Here is a 5,570-nt window from a genome sequence, read left to right on the forward strand (position 1 = left end):
CTCTCTGTAAGTACATATTATATATAGATATAGATATATATGCACACACACATAGCATATAAAAGCTGCAGATACTATAATAGCAGGTATTTCTCCAAAATTAAAGAATCCTCTTACATAACCACCACACCAATTTCATACTTAAGAAGTTTAATATTAATGCAATAATATCGTATAACATGCAATCATATTCAAATTGACACAGTGGTCCCAATAATGTTCTTTATAGCTTTTTTTAAAAAAAAGTCTAAGGGCCTATCAAGGGTCACATGTTGCATTTGGTTGTCATGTCTCTTTCATTTTTTAGCTGTTCTTAGAAACTTATTCTCCATTTTGCGACCTCTAGGTGGTATCCAATTTGTATTTGCTCTCCCTAGAGACCCCAGTGCCACCTGCCCCCCATTCCCCATAAGCCCCTCCTGATTGGGCCCAGGCACTGTCTGTAATGACAGGAAATGAAGCTGCAGAGTGGGTCTTCATCACAGGTGAGTGACTGCCCTCATCTCAACCTCTTCCTTCAGCGCAGTGAAGCCTGAGTAACATGGTACTCACTCAGCCCTGGACAGCTTCGGCATCTGCTAACAGTTTCCAACATAAACAAGGTCTTGCTAGAATCTAAATGACAAGGAAATACACTAGTGAAGGGAAATCCATTCTTTTTAGAGTCTCAAATCATCACACCTGGAAAGAACCATAGAGATCATCTATCTGACCCTTTGGTTTTACAGGTGAGGATTTCACCTGAGCCTGGTGTCAGGTGTCTTTAAGACATCAGGTATGTGAACTTGTATTGGTCTCGCCGTGCTTATCGAACTGGCACTTATGACATTATCAGGGGCTCATGCCCTTGAAAGAACCCTCCATACCATCCCCAGAAATTGTTTTTAGGAGGCACAGAATAGCTCATCGTTTTAAAGTGTTCCAGAGGTAACATTTGATTCTAATACCCAAATCTGTCTTCTTCCCATAGTTTCCTGCCCACCCAGAGCTTGTCATCAGATGCATGGCTAAGTGGTAAAGCCATTTCCTTCCTCCTGACACAGCCAGAAATTTCAAGCCCTATTTGCAACATAGCAGTGTGAAATCTCTGGCAGGTGCAGATGGCATGGCTACAAGTGCCAGAACTCTATGTGGACTCTTCAGGGGAGGAAGACACTTCTATCCCACTGGGCAGGAAACTCACAGTAGTTGTGTCACAGTCCTGCCTGTACCTTTGCATCCAGAGGAAACTCTGAGGCTTTGTTGGGGCAGAGACTGTGGCAGCAAAAGGAAGAATTTGCCAGAGCCACTTACAACAAAGGAGGATGTGATCTCAGGAAGTTTGCACCACACCTCTCTCCCTTCTGGCACATACAACTTCATATTCCCTCTTGGATTCATAACAGCATAGTTAATGACCTATATCTAAAAGATGGCTGGACCTATAGACTGAAGATTCACACCCATCCAAAACCATCAGCAAAGCTTTCAATTCCTATGGGAAGTGCAAGCCTGGGTTCATATAGTGCTCCCTCTTAGTCTAACTTGCTATAAATTTTACCTGAACAATAGAAGAGCTATTTGCAGAGTCTCTGGAGGAACATATTGCAACCATAAATATTAATGATAATGAACCTGGAAAGACCAGCTTAATAAAATAGCTGAAAATGAATTTATACATCATTAGCATTATGAGCTCCCAAATCTTCATCTCTGAACAGCTGGACTATCCCAGTAGAGGATGAGCAGGAACCCACGTAGATCTCCAGAGCGGTGCCTCCTGCAGACCCTTTTGCTGGGTATGTTCTGGCTTTTGAAATACATTACCTATTCTCTTCTAAAGCCAAAATTACTACAGACTAAGGCTGGACACTTTGTCTCCCCTCTTGGTCTTTGAAAAATTACAATTATCCCCAATTTGTGTTTGATATGGGGCAAAATATCTCCACTCTTTTCATGTTAGAAAATAATGTAATGTCCTTGAAATGGAAACTATCACATGTGTAGGTGAAATGCCTATAGATATTCATTCAACCAATATTTGGTCTTATATTCTTTGTTGAAAAAAAAAGACAAGAAAGGCCAGGCGCGGTATCTCATGCCTGTAATCCCAGCACTTTGGGAGGCCGAGGCAGATGGATCACCTGAGGTCAGGAGTTACCAGCCCTGCCAACATGGTAAAACCCCGCTTCTACTAAAAATACAAAAATTAGTTGGGTGTGGTGGCAGGCGACTATAATCCCAGCTACTCAGGAGGCTGAGGCTGGAGAATTGCTTGAACCAAGGAGGCAGAAGTTGCAGTGAACCATTGCACTCCAGCCTGGGCAACAAGAGTGAAACTCTGTCTCAAAACAAAACAAACAAACAAAAAGACAGGAAAACATGGATCATATGTGGGGCATAACAGTTTTCAGAGAGGTATAATCTCTTCTAATGGGGGACTTACAAATATAAGTTGGTCTCTCAAATCCTGAGAATCATAGGGCTAGAAGGCTCCCTTAACATAAAAGCATCTCTAATAATGGAAACTCAGGCATTCCCTGAGGAGTTTGGACTACATAAGGTTCAAAGTCTTCTCTGGTATGTTTCTTATCCAAGATTTGACATAGAGGGTTAGCCGTGCACCCAGCCATTCCTTGAACCCATAGAAGAGAACACTGAATCTTCTTACTTCCTCCTGGCTTCTTACCCCAGGAAACCTCCATTCTGTATTTCCCTTCAGCATATATGGTTTCAAGACTCCCTCTATAGATGTCACCAGCCTAGAACACTCCTGCCACAAACAGAATTGATTTTAAAATTCTCTCTCTTTGGTCAACTTTACAACTTGAGACACAATACGATACAGCTGAGAGAACATGACATCTGGGGTCTGACTCTATGACTTACTAGCAGAGTCAACAACTTTGAACCTCAGTTTTCCTGTCTACAAATGTGAAGAATGTCCACCCACAGCAGCCTTGAATTCTGAGCTATACAGGCCAGCATAGATGCCAATTACTGTTATTAATAATAGCAATAGTGGCAAAATACAAGTTTACCACAATACAAGCCATTTAATGCATCTCACTGCGGCCTCTTCTCATCTTTAATTGTAAATATTAATAGGTTTACAGAGTGGTGATCCTGTGGGGCACAGTTTTGCGTAATCCCTTTCCTTTTCATTTGGTTAGCATTTCCACATTCCCAACCATAATTCATATTGATGTGTAATACCCAAATGCAGTTTCATCAGGTTGGTCAGTGGTAAAGACGTGGTCCAGGTGAGGCCAATGAGAGATGTTTCCTTAGTATTTAGATGTGGAAGACAGAGAGAAAATTTCCATGTGGCTTGACCTGTGCAGGAAAACACAGGTGCTGGGGGTAGCCGTGTGCTCCACATGGGAGTAGCAGAAAAAACCAGTTCTGAGAAGAAAAGAATGCTGCAGTTGTGCATTGTGACATGGAACGAGAGGTACAGTGTTCCTTCCAGGGGCTCCCTGCAGTTCTCTGGTCCTCAGCTGCATTTTGGCACTTGGATTCTATGTGGCAGCCCTGAGGTCTTACAATAAGTCTTCCATTTTGTGTACACTGCCAGAGTAGGTTTCTGTTGCCTGAAACCAAAAAGACTTTAACCAACAATTTTGGGCTATATTTGGGTCGCCCCTGGCTGTTTTAATCAGACACAGTGGAGGAAGCACAGCCAGCTCAGGAATTGAGCATTAATCAGAGGCTCTGAGCAATGGGGTCATGGTCACTCCCTCCCTAGCTTCCAATATGGCCAGTCAGGAGGACAGGGCACTAATGGGCCTGTCAGGAGGTGGACTCTGGGGGACAGAGAGACACTGAGGTGTCACTCTCACTGGGGAGCAGGGACTTTAGTTTATTTCCACCTGATGAGTGGCATCTGCCTTTGTCATTGGCTACAAAAAGAATAGGCCACCTGGACTCTGGGCAGGTACATTTCCAAAGCAGCACTCCAGGTGTCCGAGAGCGTCTGGAGTGGTGGAGATCCACACACTAGAAAAAAGGGATAAAGTACAGTATGGAATAACCTGACTTCCTACTCTCCCCTGTTTCCAGAAGGCAGTGAGGTACAGAAGAAAGGACACTTTTTTATAGCCAGACAGGTCTGTCTTTGGCTCACAGCCCGGCCATCAATAGTAAAAATAACAAGAAGAACAGCAGCGGCAACAGCTAACATTTGTTGATCATTTACTATGTGACAGGCACATTAAATCCTCACAACAGTCTCATTTTACAGATAAGAACACCAAGGCATAGAAAAGTTTCACAGATTGCCCAAGGTAAATCAAGCTCTTAAATGTCAAAGGAAGCACCCAAACCCCAATACTTGACTCCAGCACACACTGGTAGCCACTCCTTTACGTGGCGTATTCACCAGACAGTTGGCAAGGAAATTAACCTCTCTGACCTCAGAATCCTTACCTGTAAAATACTGGCCGTGAATCCTGCACTGTAGGTTGTTAGGAGACTAAAAAAAAATCATAGAAAGCATCTGACATTTTGTAGATGTTCAACAATTATTGCTATTATCATCATCACCATCATCAATGCTATCTGGAGAACCAATAAGTGCTGAGAGATGACCACCATGGCTGTTATGTTATCACTGTAAATATAATCAATATCATAATTTTGACACTTAACAATATCTGATGGGGTTCACCTGATAGAGAAGTTACTCCTAATCTTTTCATCAAAGCCCCTCAGATCTCCAGCAACCAACCATCCATATGGATCAACAGGATTTCAGATCACCATTCCATTCATGGAACATCCTCATATCTGGAATTGCCAAAAGGATTAACTTTCCCATCGAGAATACATCTACTATTCTGTGTGTTCTCCAAGCCTACACTTTATCCCATTATGTCTACACATAAAACTAGTTTGTTCTATGATTTATCCTCCTCCCACTGTCTATACTTATAACCAGTTTGAAACATTCCTTCTTCCCCTGTCCCCATTCTGCCTATACATATAGCCAGCTTTTCTATTTTGTCTAGATTGGTTGACTAATTCAATCCATCAGACTGATTTTCTGGTCTGTATTGACTAACTACATTGACTCAACAATCAAGAGAAGGTGAATTGGTTGTGCTTTTTTTTTTTTTTTTTTTTGAGACGGAGTCTCGCTCTGCCACCCAGGCTGGAGTGCAGTGGCGCCATCTCAGCTCACTGCAAGCTCCGCCTCCTGGGTTCACACCATTCTCCTGCCTCAGCCTCCCGAGTAGCTGGGACTACAGGCGCCCACCACCACGCCCGGCTAATTTTTTGTATTTTTAGTAAAGACGGGGTTTCACCGTGTTAGCCAAGATGGTCTCGATCTCCTAACCTCGTGATACACCCGCCTCGGCCTCCCAAAGTGCTGGGATTACAGGCGTGAGCAACCACGCCCGGCCTAGTTGTGTTTTTGACAGTCCATTAAGCTTCTGCATTGCCTTATTCTTATCCCAGTACCTGGCAGAAAAATCTAGCACATGGTGGGTGCCCAGTGTCTGAGGGTTAAATCATCAATGTTTATCCCCATCCTATTTTCCTACTTTAGGAACACTGCTCCCTGGATCACAAGATTGGTTGCAAAAAAG

The sequence above is a fragment of the Pan paniscus genome, chromosome 18, assembly GCF_029289425.2.
Source record: "Pan paniscus chromosome 18, NHGRI_mPanPan1-v2.0_pri, whole genome shotgun sequence".
Taxonomy (NCBI): Eukaryota; Metazoa; Chordata; class Mammalia; order Primates; family Hominidae; genus Pan; species Pan paniscus.